At 44.7% G+C, this 17,442-nt stretch overlaps 1 long non-coding RNA gene across 1 annotated transcript; it reads left to right on the forward strand.

The window, feature by feature from the left end:
- Window positions 1-3,685: 3,685 nt before the first annotated feature.
- On the forward strand, window positions 3,686-16,079 carry LOC129523658 (uncharacterized). Its single transcript, XR_008667229.1, has 3 exons — window positions 3,686-4,158; window positions 4,297-4,400; window positions 15,893-16,079. It is a non-coding gene; the product is annotated as an uncharacterized lncRNA (long non-coding RNA).
- The last annotated feature ends 1,363 nt before the right edge of the window (window positions 16,080-17,442 follow it).

Here is a 17,442-nt window from a genome sequence, read left to right on the forward strand (position 1 = left end):
AGTCTTCTCTTCTGCTTTGGCACTGCCCAAAGTAGACATTGTTACATATCACCAGGCCTTGCACTCAGGTAATGTAATTGTCCTGTCATGGCCCTGCCTGCAGGAGGCTCCATGATGTCAGTCTTCTTCTACCTGGTCTTTGCTCACAGCGGGTATTGTGACATATTGCTATGCCCAGAATCCAGCTGATGTGACTCTCCTCTTTTTTCTAGGTTCTGCCCACAAGGGAAATGGTGACATATCACTGTGCCCAGCACCAAGGTGACGTTACTCTTTTGCCTTGGCCCTGCCCTCAGAAGACATTGTGACAAATAGCTGAGCCCAGAACCAAGGTGAACCTGCCTGAAACCTGCCCACAGGGTCATTGTGACCTATCTCTGGGCCAACCAACTATTTAATGTGTCTCTCCTCTCTTGCCTGGGACTTGCCCATAGGAAAGATTGTGACATATCTCTGGGCATAGGACCTAGGTGATATGACTTGCTGTTCTTGTCTGGGCAATTTCCACAGAAGAGAGAATGACTTATTCCTGGGCTCAGCATACAGGTGATGTGATTCTTCTGCCTGATCACTGCCCACAGGAGTTATTGTGACATGTCTCTGGGCCAATTTCCTAGATAATGAGACTCTTCTCTTCTTTCTGGGACCTGTCCATGGCAGGGATTGTGACATATGGCTTGGCCCAGCACTTACCTTTTTTTTTTTCCTTTCTTTTGAGATGGAATTTTGTTCTTGTTTTCCAGGCCGGAGTGCAATGGTGTCATCTTGGCTCACCGCAACCTCCGCCTCCAGGGTTCAAGCGATTCTCCTGCCTCAGCCTCCCAAGTAGCTGGGATTACAGGCGCCTACCACCACACCCAGCTAATTTTGTATTTTTAGTATGGATGGGGTTTCTTTGCCCCCCTTATTTAGGCGATGTGAATTTTTTTCTTGGGGCCTACCCTCAAAGGGTATTGTGACAAATTGCCAAACTCAGCACCTAGTTTATGTGACTCTTTTCTATTGCTTGAGCTATGCCCTGAAAGGGACTATGATGTACCACTGGGCCTAGCACCTAGGTGACATGACTTGCATCTTCTGCCTGGGTACTGTATATATTGTGTATTGTGACATATGGCTTGGTCCAGTGAGACTCTTCTGCATGGGCTCTGGCCACAGGGGTATTATGAAACATTTTTTTATTCATCACCTAGGTGATGTGACTCTCCTCTTCTTCCTGGGCCTCACATATCAGTGGACCAAGCACCTCTGTGATTTGACTCTCCTTTTTTCTCAAAATCCACATACTTTGGATATTGTGACATATTGTCGGGTCCAAAACTTTCAGAATGGGAAGTTCCTGCCTGGGCACTGCCTTGTGATAAATATCTGCATTGTCACACATAGGGCCTTGTGATATATATCTGTGTCTGTCACCAAGGAGATGTAACTCCCCTCTTCAGCCTGCATTCTGTCCACATGGAAGATGGTGACATATTCCTCTCCCGCCCCCTGGTTGATGTGACTCTCCTGCTCAATCCTTACCAACAAATGAGATTGTGACATATATCTTGGCCTAACTTCTATGTGTGATGATGACTCTCATTCCTCAAATTAGCTAGTAAAAATAAATACTCTCTCTTATAGCTAGGCTGAGGGAAACAGGTAAGATGCTGGGTCTCCTCTTTGTACAAAGATCATAAAGAATTACCACTTTCTCCCACATTGTATAAAGCCCTTGGGTGATACAGAGAGCATAAATTCAGGGGAGATTCTTCTTTTCATAGGCACACCCAGCCAACTATTAGTACTGTCACCTTGACACATGAAGAGAGCCCAATGGTGACATCCTCAATCCAACTTATGGATGCAGTCCACAGTTAGATTTGTGATTGCATGTGTGAACATCTGAACATCTGGCCACAGTTGGAATGTTTACTCATTTCTTTTTCTCTTTTTTTTTTTTTGAGATGAAGTCTCTCTCTTGTCACCCCAGCTGGAGTGCAATGGCGCAATCTTGGCTCACTGCACCCTTCACCTCCTGGGTTCAAGCAATTTTCCTGCCTCAGTCTCCCCAGTAGCTGGGATTACAGCCACCTGCCCCCACGTCTGGCTAATTTTTGTATTTTTAGTAGAAATGGTGTTTCACCATGTTAGCCAGCCTGGTCTCGAACTCCTGACCTCAGGCAATCCACTTGCCTCAGCCTCCCAAAGTGCTGGCATTACAGGTGTGAGCCACCACACCCAGCCCATGGTTACTCATTTCTAAACCGAGCTTATAGGCAGGTGAAGACCCTCCTATCTAAAGCCAGTCATTTTAAGAGATATTCAGTCTCATATCTGTGCTTACAACCACAGGTAAGATAGTGGTTATAAGCCCAAATACAGTTATAAACCTAGAGCATTGTGACATATCTCTAGATCCAAGTACAAAGGTTACAGAGCAGATTGCAACTCTCATGCATACTGTGTGATGTCCTTAGTAAAACAGAGAGGGTCCCTACAGTATCCAGCACACAAGTAAAATTGTGACACTTGTATGCACACATGGCCAACAATAAAGACTGTCATTCAACCACATAAACACAGCCAATGTTGGGGTCCTGAATCTCACAACCAGAGGCAGTCAAAAGTTGGAAAATTGACTCCCATGCATGGATCTGGTCCACAGGTGGGTTTGTGACTCTCAGGCCAAGATTCAGCAAACCTGTGAGGCTGTGACTCTGTGAAGAATATACAGTGGACTTGAGGGACTGTGGCTCCCAAGCATGGATCCAGTCACCTGTTGAAATTGTGACTCATGTACTTGGACCTTACATACAGGAGGTATCGACTCTAATACCTAGGACCGGGACATGTACATAATTGTTAATTTTATCCCTGGACCTTTATGCAGGTGTGATTGTAAAATATTTCTTTGCCCAATACCTGAGTGATTTGACTTTCCTAGCTGGGCACAACAGGTGGAATTGCGACATATTGCTTAACTCAGAACCTACGTGATGTGTCATTACTCTCCTGCCTTGGTATTGCCCACAGGGGCATTTTGCTATATCTCTGGGCTTTGCACCAAGGTTATGTGGGCCTCCCCTCCTGCTTTGGCACTGCTAACAGGGGTATTGTGACATGTTGCTGGGTTCTGCATCTTGGTACTAGATGGCTTCTGCCTGTGCCCTGTCCCCAGGAATAATTGTAAAATATTGGCTGGGTGCAGTGGCTCATGCCTGTAATCCCAGCACTTTGGGAGGCCAAGGTGGGTGGATCAAAAGGTCAGGAGTTTGAGACCAGCCTTGCCAACATGGTGAAACTCCGTCTCTACTAAAAATACAAAAATTAACTGGGCATGGTGGCACGCACCTGTAATCCCAGCTACTCAAGAGGCTGAGGAATGAGAATTGCTTGAACCCAGGAGGCGGAGGTTGTAGTGAGTTGAGATCGTGCCACCTCACTCCAGCCTGGGCAACAGAGCAAGGCTCTGTCTCAAAAAAAAAAAAAAATTGTGACATATTGCTACGTTCAACACCCAAATGATGTAACTTTCCTGCCTCAGTCCTGCTTAATGGGGACATCATGTTATATACCTCTGCACCTGTCAGTCAGGCAACGTGACTCTCTTCCCCTGCCTGGTCCTTACAGAGGAGATTGTGACCTACTGCTGGGCCCAGCACCTAGCTGATGTGACTCTTCTCTTTTTCCTAGGTTCTACCAACAGGGAAGATTGTGACATATCACTGGGCCTAACACCAAGGTGTAGTTACACTTTTGCCTTGGCCCTGAACTCTGAAGTTCACTGTGACGTACTGCTGGGCCCAGCACCAAGGTGATGTGAGTCTCCTGCCTGGAGCCTGCACACAGGGGCTATTGTGACATATCTCTGGGCCCATTTACTATTTGATGTTACTCTCTTCTCTTACCTTGGCTTTGCCTGTAGGAGAGGCAAATCCCAGCACTTTGGGAGGCCAAGGCTGGACATAACTCTGGGCCCAGCACCTAGGTGATGTGACTCCCTTTTCTGCCTGGATGGTGCTCACAGAAGAGAAAGTGACTTACTTCTGGGCCCAGCAGAGAGATGACATGATTCTTCTGCCTGGTCCCTCCCCACAAAACCCATTGTGACTTAACTCTGGGCCCATCACCTAAATGACGTGACTCTCCTCTTCTTCCTGTGTCCTGTACACAGTAAGTATTGTGACATTTCACCGGGCCTTGCACTTACTAATGATGTGATTTTTCTCTCATGCCTTGGGCCTGCCCACTGAGATAACTGACATAGCTAAACTCAGCCTTTATGTTATGTAATTTTCCTCTTTTTCTGAGTTCTACCCACAGGGAACATTGTAACATATCTCTGGATCCATCACCTGGATAATGTGACTCTTCTGGGGACCTATTCACAGTGAAAATTGTGACACATCTCTTGGGTAAGCAACTACATGATATGACATTTCTGTTATGCCTGGGCTCTGCCAACTGGGGTGATTGTGACATATAGCTGGGCCCAGCCCCTAGGTTATGTGACTCTCCCTTTGTTTCTGAGCCCTCCCCAAAGGGGAAATTGTGACATATATCTGGGCCTGTCACTCAGGTAATGTGACTCTCCTGCATGAGCCCTCTCCTCAAAGGGTATTATGACATGTTGCTGAACACAGAACCTGTGTGAATTGACTCTCTTCTACTGATTGGGCTCTGACCAAGAAAGAATTGTGACGTATCATTAGGCACACCACCAAGGTAATATGACTCTTCTATTGTTTGGGCTTTGTCCAATGAGGGATTTTGACATATTACTGGGCTCAGATCCAGGTGATGTGACTCTCTTTTACTGCCTGAACCTTGCATACATTGCATATTGTGATATAGGACTGAGGCCAACACCTAGGTTTTGTGACTTTTCTGCATAGGGCCTACACACAGGGGCATTCTGTCATATATTTTTGTTCATCACCTAGAAGATGTGACTCTTCTCTCTTACCTGGGCATGGCCAAAAGGGGATTGTGACTTTATTAGTCCATTCTCATACTGCTATAAAGAACTGCCCAAAACTAGGTAATTTATAAAGGAAAGAGGTTGAATTGACTCGCATTTCAGCATGACTGGAGAGGCCTCAGGAAATTTACAATTATGGTGTAAGGCAAAGGAAAAGCAAGGCACCTTCTTTACAAGTTGGCAGGAAGGAGAAATTCTGAGCAAAGAAGGAAGAGTCCCTTATAAAACCATCAGATCTTGTGAGAACTCACTATCATGAGAACAGCATGGAAAAAACCACCACCTCATTTAATTACCTCAACCTGGTCCCTCCCTTGACGTGTGGGAATTATAAAGATTACACTTCAAGATGAGACTTGGATGGAGACACAGAGCCAAACAATATCTTTGACATATTGGTGGACCAAAATCCTAGATGATGTAACTCCCCTCTTTTTGCTTTGCCCGACATATTTTTGGTACTATGACGTATTGCTAGACCCAGAACCTAGGGAATGTGAGTATCCTGCTTGAGCCCTGCCTGCAGGGAGCCTTGTGAAATCCATCCATCCCCTAAAAATTGCATCCATCACCTAAAAATTGTGACTCTTCATTTCTGCCTGCATTTTGCCAACAAGAAAAATTCTGACACATTTCTGCATGCAGCAACCAATAGACGTATCTCTCCTGCCTGGGCCTTTCCTACAGGGAGCACTGTGACATATTGCTGGGCCTAGCACCCAGATGAAATGATTCTGCTTCTTCTGCGTTGCTTTATTTATTTTTTAAATTTTATTATTATTATACTTTAAGTTTTAGGGTACATGTGCACAACGTGCAGGTTAGCTACATATGTATACATGTGCCATGCTGGTGTGCTGCACCCATTAACTCGTCATTTAGCATTAGGTATATCTCCTGATGCTATCCCTCCCCCCTCCCCCCACCCCCCAACAGTCCCCAGAGTGTGATGTTCCCCTTCCTGTGTCCACGTGTTCTCATTGTTCAATTCCCACCTATGAGTGAGAACATGCGGTGTTTGGTTTTTTGTTCTTGCGATAGTTTACTGAGAATGATGATTTCCAATTTCATCCATGTCCCTACAAAGGACATGAACTCATCTTTTTTATGGCTGCATAGTATTCCATGGTGTATATGTGCCACATTTTCTTAATCCATTCTATCATTGTTGGACATTTGGGTTGGTTCCAAGACTTTGCTATTGTGAATAGTGCCGCAATAAACATACATGTGCATGTGTCTTTATAGCAGCATGATTTATAGTCCTTTGGGTATATACCCAGTAATGGGATGGCTGGGTCAAATGGTATTTCTAGTTCTGGATCCCTGAGGAATCGCCACACTGACTTCCACAATGGTTGAACTAGTTTACAGTCCCACCAACAGTGTAAAAGTGTTCCTATTTCTCCACATCCTCTCCAGCACCTGTTGTTTCCTGACTTTTTAATGATTGCCATTCTAACTGGTGTGAGATGGTATCTCATTGTGGTTTTGATTTGCATTTCTCTGATGGCCAGTGATGGTGAGCACTTTTTCATGTGTTTTTTGGCTGCATAAATGTCTTCTTTTGAGAAGTGTCTGTTCATATCCCTCACCCACTTTTTGATGGGGTTGTTTGTTTTTTTCTTGTAAATTTGTTTGAGTTCATTGTAGATTCTGGATATTAGCCCTTTGTCAGATGAGTAGGTTGTGAAAATTTTCTCCCATTTTGTAGGTTGCCTGTTCACTCTGATGGTAGTTTCTTTTGCTGTGCAGAAGCTCTTTAATTAGATCCCATTTGTCAATTTTGTCTTTTGTTGCCATTGCTTTTGGTGTTTTAGACATGAAGTCCTTGCCCACGCCTATGTCCTGAATGGTATTGCCTAGGTTTTCTTCTAGGGTTTTTATGGTTTTAGGTCTAACATTTAAGTCTTTAATCCATGTTGAATTAATTTTTGTATAAGGTGTAAGGAAGGGATTTAGTTTCAGCTTTCTACATATGGCTAGCCAGTTTTCCCAGCACCATTTATTAAATAGGGAATCCTTTCCCCATTGCTTGTTTTTGTCAGGTTTGTCAAAGATTAGATAGTTGTAGATATGCGGCATTCTTTCTGAGGGCTCTGTTCTGTTCCATTGATCTGTATCTCTGTTTTGGTACCAGTACCATGCTGTTTGGTTACTGTAGCCTTGTAGTATAGTTTGAAGTCAGGTAGCGTGATGCCTCCAGCTTTGTTCTTTTGGCTTAGGATTGACTTGACGATGCGGGCTCTTTTTTGGTTGCATATGAACTTTAAAGTAGTTTTTTCCAGTTCTGTGAAGAAAGTCATTGGTAGCTTGATGGGGATGGCATTGAATCTATAAATTACCTTGGGCAGTATGGCCATTTTCACGATATTGATTCTTCCTACCCATGAGCATGGAATGGTCTTCCATTTCTTTGTATCCTCTTTTATTTCATTGAGCAGTGGTTTGTAGTTCTCCTTGAAGAGGTCCTTCACATCCCTTGTAAGTTGGATTCCTAGATATTTTATTCTCTTTGAAGCAATTGTGAATGGGAGTTCACTCATGATTTGGCTCTCTGTCTGTTATTGGTGTATAAGAATGCTTGTGATTTTTGCACATTGATTTTGTATCCTGAGACTTTGCTGAAGTTGCTTATCAGCTTAAGGAGATTTTGGGCTGAGACAATGGGGTTTTCTAGATATACAATCATGTCATCTGCAAACAGGGACAATTTGACTTCTTCTTTTCCTAACTGAATACCCTTTATTTCCTTCTCCTGCCTAACTGCCCTGGCCAGAACTTCCAACACTATGTTGAATAGGAGTAGTGAGAGAGGGCATCCCTGTCTTGTGCCAGTTTTCAAAGAGAATGCTTCCAGTTTTTGCCCGTTCAGTATGATATTGGCTGTGGGCTTGTCATAGACAGCTCTTATTATTTTGAGATACGTCCCATCAATACCTAATTTATTGAGAGTTTTTAGCATGAAGGGTCGTTGAATTTTGTCAAAGGCCTTTTCTGCATCTATTGAGATAATCATGTGGTTTTTGTCTTTGGTTCTGTTTATATGCTGGATTACATTTATTGATTTGCGTATATTGAACCAGCCTTGCATCCTAGGGATGAAGCCCACTTGATCATGGTGAATAAGCTTTTTGATGTGCTGCTGGATTCAGTTTGCCAGTATTTTATTGAGGATTTTCGCATCAATGTTCATCAAGGATATTGGTCTAAGATTCTCTTTTTTGGTTGTGTCTCTGCCCGGCTTTGGTATCACGATGATGCTGGCCTCATAAAATGAGTTAAGGAGATTTCCCTCTTTTTCTATTGATTGGAATAGTTTCAGAAGGAATGGTACCAGTTCTTCCTTGTACCTCTGGTAGAATTCGGCTGTGAATCCATCTGGTCCTGGACTCTTTTTTGTTAGTAAGCTATTGATTATTGCCACAATTTCAGAGCCTGTTATTGGTCTATTCAGAGATTCAACTTCTTCCTGGTTCAGTCTTGGGAGGGTGTATGTGTCGAGGAATTTATCCATTTCTTCTAGATTTTCTAGTTTATTTGCATAGAGGTGTTTGTAGTATTCTCTGATGGTAGTTTGTATTTCTGTGGGATCGGTGGTGATATCCCCTTTATCATTTTTTATTGCATCTATTTGATTCTTCTCTCTTTTCTTCCTTATTAGTCTTGCTAGCGGTCTATCAATTTTGTTGATCCTTTCAAAAAACCAGCTCCTGGATTCATTAATTTTTTGAAGGGATTTTTGTGTCTCTATTTCCTTCAGTTCTGCTCTGATTTTAGTTATTTCTTGCCTTCTGCTAGCTTTTGAATGTGTTTGCTCTTGCTTTTCCAGTTCTTTTAATTGTGATGTTAGGGTGTCAATTTTGGATCTTTCCTGCTTTCTCTTGTGGGCATTTAGTGCTATAAATTTCCTTCTACACACTGCTTTGAATGTGTCCCAGAGATTCTGGTATGTTGTGTCTTTGTTCTCGTTGGTCTCAAATAACATCTTTATTTCTGCCTTCATTTCGTTATGTACCCAGTAGTCATTCAGGAGCAGGTTGTTCAGTTTCCATGTAGTTGAGCGGTTTTGAGTGAGTTTCTTAATCCTGAGTTCTAGTTTGATTGCACTGTGGTCTGAGAGACAGTCTGTTATAATTTCTGTTCTTTTACATTTGCTGAGGAGTGCTTTACTTCCAACTATGTGGTCAATTTTGGAATAGGTGTGGTGTGGTGCTGAAAAAAGTGTATATTTTGTTAATTTGGGGTGGAGAGTTCTGTAGATGTCTATTAGGTCTGCTTGGTGCAGAGCTGAGTTCAATTCCTAGGTATCCTTGCATTTCTTTCAACAAGAGATTTTAAAGTATTCTCTGCCACACATAGAAATGATGTGACTCTCCTGTTTGGTCCCTGCTTTCAGGAAAGGTTGTGAAATATTCATGGCCTAGCACCTTAGGTGATGTGGCTGTCCTGCTCACTTCTTACTGAGAGGAGGGATTGTGACATATATCTTGTTTCAGCCCACAGGTGCAATAATGACTATTATACCTTGAACCAACCAATAGGAGAAATACCTTCTATTATATTTAGGCTTAGGGAAACGAGTACGATCATGGGTCTCCTCTTTGTAGAAAGGTCATAATAAGTTACCACTCTCCTATATCATATAGAACATTTGGGTACTACAGTGTTCTTGCAGATCCCAGAACACAAGTGAGATTGTGTTATTATATGTGCATTTCACCAGCCGTTAGAATTTTTACCCTCAGACATAAACATAGCCTACTGCTGAGGTCCTGAAACTCACACACGAACACAGTCCACAGTTTGAATTGTAACTGTCATATCTGGAAAACAAGCCACAATTGGAATGGTTACTCATTTCCTGTTGACTGTGTCCAGATAGGAGAGTCCTCACCTGCCTATAAGTTGGGTTTAGGCTTATAAGCAGGTGAGGACTCTCCTTTCTGGACACAGTCAATAGGAAAGATGTTGACTCTCATACTTGGGCTTAGGGCTGCAGGTACAGTCATGGGTCCTTTCCAGCACGAAGGAATCAGAGCAAAAGTGGACTCTCATGCATGTTTTATAAAGCCCTCAGGTGGTACAGAAAGTATTCTAATAGGGCCCAGCACACAAGTGAGATTTTGACACTCATATGCACACCTAGGTGACTGTAAAGATTGTCTTTCTCCCACATGAACACAGCCCACTGTTGAGGTCCTAAATCTCACGCCCTGAGGTGGTTGAAAGTTGGAAAATTGACTCTTATACTTGGATCTGTTCCACAGATGGGTTTATGACACTCAGATTAAGATTCAGCACACCTGTGGGGCTGCGTCTCCACTAAAAAGACACAGTGCACAGGACAAAATGGGGCTCTCAAGCATGGATTCTGTCAGCCATTGAAATTGTAACTCGTGCACTTAGAACCACCACACAGGAGATGTTAACTCTTATACATAGAACTGTGACACGTGTGAAATTGTTAATCTCATCCCTGGACCTTTCTGCAGGTGTTATTGCTACATAGGCCCCAGTGCAACACCTGAGTGATTTGACTCTACTGCCTTGACCCAGCCCACGTATGAGATTGTGACATGTAACTGGACACAGAACCTAGGTCATGTGACTCTATTTTCCTTCCGTAGCACTGCCCACAGAGGGCATTTTGACTTCATTGAGACTTGCACCCGGGTGATGTGTCTCCTCTCACGCCTTGATACTGCACTGTAACATATCACTTGGTCCTATGCCTATTTGATTTAACTTTCTTGCCTAAGCCCTACCTATACAAAAATTGTGACATATCATGGGCCTATCACCCAACTGATGTGACTATCTGGTCCTGGCTCACAGGGGAAAATGTAACATATGGCTTGGCCCAGTACCTAGCTGATGTGACTCTTCTCTTCTGAGGTTTTGCTTGCTGGGGAGATTGTGACATCATGCTGGGCCCAACATGATCATAATGTTACTCTTTTTCCTAAGCATTGCCCTCAGAAGGCATTGTAACATATTACTGTTACCAGCACCAAGGTGATGTGTGTCTCATATTTGAACCCTGCCCACATGGGGGCATTGTGGCATATCTCCGGGACCATCAACTATTTAATTTGACTCTCCCTGCTTACCATGTCTTTGCTCATGAGAAATGTGGTGTTGGCCTGGTGCGGTGGCTCAAGCCTGTAATCCCAGCACTTTGGGAGGCTGAGGCAGGTGGATCACAAGGTCAGGAGATTGAGACCACCCTGGCTAACATGGTGAAACCCCGTCTCTACTAAAAATACAAAAATTAGCCGGGTGTGGTGTCGTGCGCCTGTAGTCCCAGCTACTCAGGAGGCTGAGGCAGGAGAATCGCTTGAACCTGGAAGGCAGAGGTTGCAGTGAGTCGAGATCTTGCCACTGCACTCCAGTCTGGGCAACAGAATGAGACTCCGTCTCAAAAAAAAAAAAAAAAAGAAAAAAAGAAATTTGATGACATATCTCTGGGCCCAGTACCTAAGTAATGTGATTCTCCTCTCTTGCCTGGGCCATGCCCAGAGAAGAAAGAGTAATATATTGCTGTTCATCTCCTAGGTGAAGTGACCTAGCACAAAGGTGATGTGATACTCTTGCCTGGTTCCTGTCAATAGAGCTAATGATGATATATCACTGGGCCCATAGCCTAGATTATGTGAGTCTCCTTTTCTTCTTTGAATCTGTCCACAGTGGAAATTATAAAATATCACCAGGCCTCGCATTCAATTTTTCTGACTCTCCTGCTTGTGCCGTGCTTACATGGGGCATTGTGACATATTTCTGAATCCAACACCAAAGTGATGTTACTCTCTTGTCAGAGCCCTGCCTACAGGGCATATTGTGACATATCTCTGCATCCATCACCCAGGTGATTTGACTTTTTTCTCCTACCTGGTCCCTAATCACAGAGGGGATTGTGACAAATTACTTGGCTCAGCACCTACATCATGTGACTGTCCACTCATGCCTCAACCATGCTCACTAGGGTGATTGTGAAATATAACTTGGTCTATCCCATAGGCTTTATGACTTTCTTTTTCTTCTTCCTTAGCCTTAATGCAGGATGCATTGTGATATACCTCTGGGCCTCTCACCTAGGTGATGTGACTCTCCTGCCTGGGCCCTCCCCTTAGGGTGTATTGTGACATATTGCTGGACCCAGCACCTAGGTGATGATGTGACTCTCTTCTACTGCTTGGGTTCTGTCCAAGGAATTGTGATGTATCACTGGGCCAAGAGGCTAGGTGATGTGACTCTCCTCTCCTGCCTGGGCCCTGCATACATTTTACATTGTGACATATGGCTGGGATCAAAACCTAGGTGGTGCAACCCTTGCCTGTGCTTTGCCCGCGAGGGTATTATGACATGTTATTTTGTTCATCACCTAGGTGATGTGACTCTTTCCTTCTGCCTGGGCCCTGACAAAAAAGGGGATTGGAGCGTGTCACTTGACCCAACACCTAGGTGTGATGTGACTGTCTTATTTGCCTGCACCTTGCATATATCGGGTATTGAGTCCTATGGCTGAGCCCTACATGAATGGGATTTAAGACTCCTGCCTTGGCCCTGCCAGCAGGGGGCATTGTAAAGTATCCCTGCATCTGTCACTGAGATGTGACTCTCCTGTTCTGCCTGCATCCTGCCTATAAGGAAGATTGTGACATATTGCTGGGTTCACGATTGAGACAATGTGTCTTTCCTGCCTGGGTATTGCCTACAGGGAGCATTGTGACATATCAATGGGCCCAGCATGCAGGTATTGTGACTCTGCTTTCTTTGCCCTGATTTCCAGAAGGAATTGTGACATTTCCCTGGCCTGGTACCCAGATGATGTGACTCTCCTGGTGCCAGTCCTCAGGGAATATTGTAACACGTCTTTTTCCCAGCACCCAGGTAAACTTACTCTCCTGCTTACTCTCTACCCACAGCTGGAATTCTGATATATATCTTGTCCAAGCTCAGAGGTATGATGATGACTTTTGTTCCTTGAGCCTGCCAATATGAGCAATGCTGTCTCTTGTACTGAGGCTTAGTGTAACGGGTAAGACCCTGGGTCTCCTCTTTATATAAAAGTTATGGGCAGCCTGGCGCGGTGGCTCAGGTCTGTAATCCCAGCACTTTGGGAGGCCAAGGCGGGTGGATCATGAGGTCAGGAGTTCAAGACCAGCCTGGCCAAGATGGTGAAACCCCATCTCTAATAAAAATACAAAAATTAGCTGGGCGTGGTGGCGGGCGCATGTAATCCCAGCTATTTGGGAGGTTGAGGCAGAGAATTGCTTGAACCCGGAAGGCGGAGGTTGCAGTGAGCTGAGATTGCACCACTGCACTCCCGCCTGGGCGACAGAGCGAGACTCCAACTCAAGAAAAAAAAAAAAAGTTATGGGAGCTGGGCGCAGTGGCTCATGCTTGTAATCCCAGTACTTTGGAAGACCGATACGGGCAATCTCCTGAGGTCAAGAGATCAAAACCGTCCTGGCCAAAATGGTGAAACCCCGTCTCTACTAAAAATATAAAAATTAGCTGGGCATGGTGGCACATGCCTGTAGTCCCAGCTACTTGGGAAGCTGAGGCAGCAGAATCGCTTGGACCTGGGAGGTGGAGATTGCAGTGAGCCGAGATCGCGCCACTGCACTCCAGCCTGGCAACAGAGTGAAACTTCATCTTAAAAAAAAAAAGTTATACGGGATTACCACTCTCACATGTTACATAATGCCCTTCAGCGATACAGAGAGTGTCATCACAGGGCCAAGCACAAAGGTGAGATTGTCTTTTTTGCATGCACACCCAGCTGAATGTTAGGATTGTCACCCTCACACATGAAAAGAACAAATTGGTTAAGTCTTGAATCTCACACATAGATGCAGTATGCAGCTGAATTTTTGACTCTCACATGTGAACATCCAGCCACAGTTGAAATGGCAACTTATTTTTAAATCCAGGTCATAGGTAAGTGTGAACTCTTTTATCAGAAGCTAGCTAATTAGGCTGGGCATGGTGGCTCACACCTGTAATCCCAGCACTTTGAGAGGCCGAGGTGGGCAGATCACCAGAGGTCAGGAGTTTGAGACCAGCCAGGCTAATGTGGCAAAAACCCATCTCTACTAAAAACACAAAAATTAGCTGGGCATAGTGGCATGTGCCTGTAATCACAGCTACTCAGGAGGCTGAGGCTGGAGAGTTGCTTGAACCCAGGAGACGGAGGTTGCAGTCAGCTGAGATGTACTCCAGCCTGGGTGATAGAGTAAGACTGTATCCCCACCACCCCCCAACCCAGAAAAAAAAAGAAAGAAAGAAACAAAGAAACAAAGAAAAAGAAACTAGCCAATTGGAAAGGTATTTACTCTTATACATGGGCTTAGAGCCACAGGTATGATCATGGGGCCTGCACAAAGATCTCAGACCAAATTACAACTCTCATGCATTCTGTATAAAGCTCTTGGGTGATAAAGGGAGTGTTCTCACAGAGCTCAGCACAGAGTTGAGATTGTGACACTCCTGTGCAGCTACACTGTAGTAAAAACTGGCATCCTTCCACATGAACACAACCCATTTTTGAGGTTCTGAATCTTCCACCCAGAAACAGTCAAAATCTGGAGAATTGACTCTCTCTCTCTCTCTCTCTTTTTGAGACAGAGTCTTGTTCTCTCATCCAGGCTGGAGTGCACTGGCACGGTCTCAGCTCAGTACAAACTCTGCCTCCCAGGGTCAAGCGATTCTTGTGCCTTAGCCACCCAAGTAGCTGTGATTACAAGCATATGCCACCACACCCGGCTAATTTCTGTATTTTTAGTAGAGAGGGAGGTTTACCATGTTGGCCAGGCTGGTCTCAAACTCCTGGCCTCAAATGATCCACCCACCTTGGCCTCTCAAAGTGCTTGGATTATAGACATGAGCCACCATGTCCAGCTGAAAATTGACTCACGCATGGATTTGGTCCACATGTGAGTCGGTGACCCTCAGACCAAGATTCAGCACATGTGTGAGGCTGTGACTCTACTAAGGAGGTCACAGGAGGAATTGAGACTCTCATGCAGAGATTAAGTTTACCATTAAGATTCTTACTCATAGCTGGATGCGGTGGCTCACGCCTGTAAACCAACACTTTGGGAGGCAGAGGCGGGCAGATCACCTGAGGTCAGGAGTTCGAGACCAGCCTGACTAACATGGTGAAACCGTGTCTCTACTAAGAATACAAAGATTAGCCGGACGTAGTGGTGAGTGCCTGCAATCCCAGCTACTCAGGAGGCTGAGGCAGGAGAATCACTTGAACCTGGGAGGCGGAGGTTGCAGTGAGCCAAGATCGTGCCATTGCACTTCAGCCTGGGTGACAGAGTAAGACTCCATCTCAATAAATAAATAAATAAAACTAAAATAAAAAAATTTAAAAAAGACTTTTACTCATGTGCTTAGACCAATCACACACAAGGTGTTGACTCTCACACCTAAAGCTGGAACATGTGTGGGATTGTTCATCTCATCCCTGGACTTTCCTACAGGTGTGGTTGTGACACATGCCTGTGCCTAGTATCTGACTGATTTGACTTCCCTTCCTAGGGCACGCCCACAGATGGAATTTTAATATTTCTCTGGGCCCAAAACTCAGGTGATGTGATCTATACTCCTGCCTTGGAGCTGCCCACAGAGAGGACATTTGTGACATATTGCTTGGCCTCTGAGCCCAGGTTATGTGACTCTTCTGCCTGTGCCCTGCCCACATTGACCATTTTGACATATTGCAGTGTCCAAGACCCGGGTGATGTGACTCCTCTGCCTGGGCCGTTTTTACAGGGAGTGTTGTGACATATCTCAGCACTCATCACTCAGGTGTTCTGACTCCCTTTTCCTGCCTGGTTTCTGCTCAGAAGGGGCTTTTTACCTATTGCTGAACCCTGCACCTAGCTATTGTGAATTTTTTCTTCTTCTTAGGTTCTACCCACAAGGGAGATTTTGACTTATTGCTGTCCTCAAAATGAAGGTGATGTGACACTTTTGCCTTGGACCCACCCTTGAAGACATTGTGACATATTTCTTAGCTCAGCATCAGAACGATGTGTCTTCTTAGTAGACTCTGCCAACATGGGGCATTGTGACATATCTCTGGGCCCATCAACTATTTGATGTAACTCTCTTCTCTTACATGGACTTTGCTCACAGAAGAGACTATGAAATATCTCTGGGCCCAGCAAATAGGTGATGTGACTCTTCTCTACTGCTTGGGCTCTGCTCATGAGAAAATTGTGATGGATTGCTGAACCCAGCACCTAGGTAATGTAACTCTCTTCTCTTGCCTGGGCCCGGCATAAATTGTGTATTGTGACATGGGGCTCGATCACAAACCTAGGTAATGCTACTCTCTTGCATTGGCTTTGCCCACCGGGGTATTATGACACAACTTTTCATTCATCGCCTAGGCGATGTGACCCCCCATTCTGCTTGAATCTTGCCAAAAGAGGAAATGATGACATATCACTATACTCAGCACCTAGGTGCCATGACTTGCCTTTTTCCCCAGGCAATGCATATATTGGGAATTATGCCATATCACTGGACCCAACATGTAGGGAATAAAAGACTCCTGCCTGTGTTCTGCTGACCTAGAACCTTGTGAAATATCTCTGCATCTATCACCCAGAGAATCTGACTCTCCTTTTCTGCATGTACCCTGTCCACAAGAAAGATTGTGACATGTCACTAGACCCAATAACCAGGTGGTGTGTCTCTCCTGCCTTGATCTTTCTCACAGGGAACTTTGTGAAATATCACTGGGCTCAGCACCCAGGTGATGTGACACTGCTGGCCTGTGTCCTGCTTTCAGGAGGGAATTGCAAAATATCCCCGGCCAAAAACCCAGATGTTTTCTGGGTTTTGTCCCTGTCCTCAGGGGAGATAGTGACATAGGCCTAGCCCAGCACCCAAGTAATGTGACACTCTTATTTTGCTCACTTCCTACAGGTGGGATTGTGACATATATCTGGGGCCGGGTCACAAGTACAATGATGACTCTCAAATCAGCCAGTAGGAGAGATACTGTTACTCATAGCTAGCTTAGAAAAACGGGTAAGATCCTCGGTCTTCTCTTTGTATGAAGGTTATTCAAGACTACTGCTCTCTTGCATATCATATAAAGCCCTTGGGTGGTAGAGTGTGACATTCCAGAGCCCAGCACACAGGTGAGATTGTGTTTCTCATATGCACACACCACCAACCATAAGGATTGTCACCCTCAAACATGGACAGATCCCACTAGTGAGGTCCTGAATCTTACACGGAGACATAGTTCACAATTGGAATTGTGATTGTCATTTGTTAACATCTGGCCACAGTTTGAATGGTGACTCACTTCTAAACTTACCACATGGGTAGGTGATGACTCTATTATTTTCACACAGCCAATTGAAAAGATGCTGACTCTCATACCTGGGCCTAGGATCACAGCTACAATCATTGGTCTGTACCAGCATGAAGGTATCAGAGCA

Source organism: Gorilla gorilla, chromosome 6 (assembly GCF_029281585.2).
Source record: "Gorilla gorilla gorilla isolate KB3781 chromosome 6, NHGRI_mGorGor1-v2.1_pri, whole genome shotgun sequence".
In the NCBI taxonomy this organism is placed as follows: Eukaryota; Metazoa; Chordata; class Mammalia; order Primates; family Hominidae; genus Gorilla; species Gorilla gorilla.